The 2,277-nt window shown below is 30.0% G+C and overlaps 1 long non-coding RNA gene across 1 annotated transcript; it reads left to right on the forward strand.

The window, feature by feature from the left end:
- On the forward strand, positions 362-711 carry LOC110270775. The gene is made up of 2 exons (XR_002360409.1): positions 362-457; positions 541-711. It is a non-coding gene; the product is annotated as an uncharacterized LOC110270775 (long non-coding RNA).

Raw genomic sequence — 2,277 nt, forward strand, 5'->3', positions numbered from 1 at the left:
TGTCTCTTTTGTTGATATCATGGTCTTTTTGTTCTAATATTGCTCATGTATGTTCTGTTCTGCTATGTTTATACATATACTACTATTGAGAATTTACTATTATGTATTAGCTAATTATATTTAATTGCTTATGTTGTTGTTGTTTGTCGACATATGTTCTTCCAGGATCATAGTTTCTAAATCTGTTTGGTCATGTTTATAAAAAATAATAATAAATAATATTATGTTCATTGATATCATTATATAAATAAGGTTTCATCATTGGTTTCTCTCTAAAAAAAGGTAGTCAAGGTGTTCTTCTCTAAACACATTTAAAAATTATACTTTCTAAGGAACAAGTGTCTATTTTATATCATTGTTGGTTCTAACTTTTTTCTTTTTCTCCTTTCAGGAAGTTATTACAGAATCTTTTGAGCCATCACTCTTCTTCTCGCACCATATCCTTGTTCCTTCTGATGTAATTTCTCTCCTCTTCTGAAATATAATCTTTTAATTGTGCTGTCTTAAACTCTTTTAGCTGATAATTCTGTTTGTTTTTAGCTAAATTCTAATGAGCAGGAGCAGAGGATGCTGCATCATCTGGTGATGGAAAAATAGCGAAGGGTGGTCAAGCGAAGAAGAAGTCAAAGAAACGTCATAGGTGAGTACACTCCCAACTGTGATATTAGAATATTTATGTGGTATAATTTTTGTTATGATTGGAAGTTGGTATCCCTTAGTCTAAAATCGAATGAAATCTATTGTTAATTATGTGTTTGTTCTAGTTATAATGGTGTAAAATATTTTATATAATCGTTTAATTATATTCATTTTTTTTAATTATATTCATTTTTTTTAATTATATTCATTTTTTTTAATTATATTCATTTTTTTTAATTATATTCATTTTTTTTAATTATATTCATTTTTTTTAATCATTTTCATACCGTCAATATAAAATATAGTTTTTTTAACATAATATTAACATATCAAACTTAATTTTTTTTTAATTACTAAAGTGAAAAAATCAATATGTATTACGCGGCATATATTTTATAACAACATTGTATATACTCATTATTGTGCCATTTCAAAATCTATATACTCTTTTCTATTCGAGTATAGCTGAATTCAATAATATAATTTGTTAGCTATATAATTTTGTTATATGCTTATGTTCTAATGTATGATGTAAGTGTGAGGATATGATTCACAAGTGATCTATGAATATTAGAAATATGAAATTTACAAGGATTTGGATAATTTTTTTTTGGTGTCCTAAAGAAATTAACAAAAAGGAAAGGAAGGAAACATGCCCAGGAAGTTCAAAACAGTAGCTAACAGTCATCAATGATATCAATAATTCTGTTCTGTCTCCAGAATTTTTCCACCAAAATTCAAATACCATCGTTCTAACCTTTAACTTCTCAAAGATTATATGAGTTTTGGTTACAATAAAAAAAATGAATTTTTTCACAAATTTCTTAAAATAAACACGAACTAACCAGGATTTGGATAAATTTAATATGTTAGAGAAATTATAATTTTGTTTTATTACTTTAGCTATTTTCAAGTGTTTATTATTAGCAAAACTCTAAATATATAATGTTATACGGAATTGTCTTAAATGACCAGAGAGAATATTAGATTTAGATTTTAAAGATTCATATAAAAAAATATAAAATAATTTAGTAAAATATCTTTTTTATTCTTTTTTTTATCTTCTCTCTCATGAAACATTTTTCATGATATCACCATCATTAATGACGGCAACAACACCGTTATTATTCTCTTTTCTTGCCAAATTATTCTTGTTCCAAACTTTGAAAACACCATGATGATTAATACCAACCTAGCTACAAAACTCTCGAACCAAATCATCATCTTCCTTCTGCATCGTCCTCGGAGACGCTAAAACTGTGGTGCGGAAATTGGTGTCATAGCACTCTACAACACTGCCACCATGTTAGCACCGGAGAAGGAAAGGTGGGGATAAGCATAGGAGATTGGCAAAGTTGGAACTCCAGTTCGGCATGGAGGAGGTTGGTGGCGATTTTATCAACAAAACTCGACGGCGGAGCTGTCGTAGAAGTTGCAGCGGCAACATAAGGCAGCGTACTTGATGGGTGCAGGTCGTCGATGGTAGCAATGAGTGCTAGCATGACTTTTCCGCAGCAGTTGAGAATATGACAGTCCAGAACAATGGCGTGATTCTTCAAGCATTTTTTGTATATAACTGGTTATAGGTGGTTGGCCGCAGTAATATGGTGAGGGGCGGTGATGAGTGGAAGTGAGCTG

Source organism: Arachis ipaensis, chromosome B04 (genome assembly GCF_000816755.2).
Source record: "Arachis ipaensis cultivar K30076 chromosome B04, Araip1.1, whole genome shotgun sequence".
NCBI lineage: Eukaryota > Viridiplantae > Streptophyta > Magnoliopsida > Fabales > Fabaceae > Arachis > Arachis ipaensis.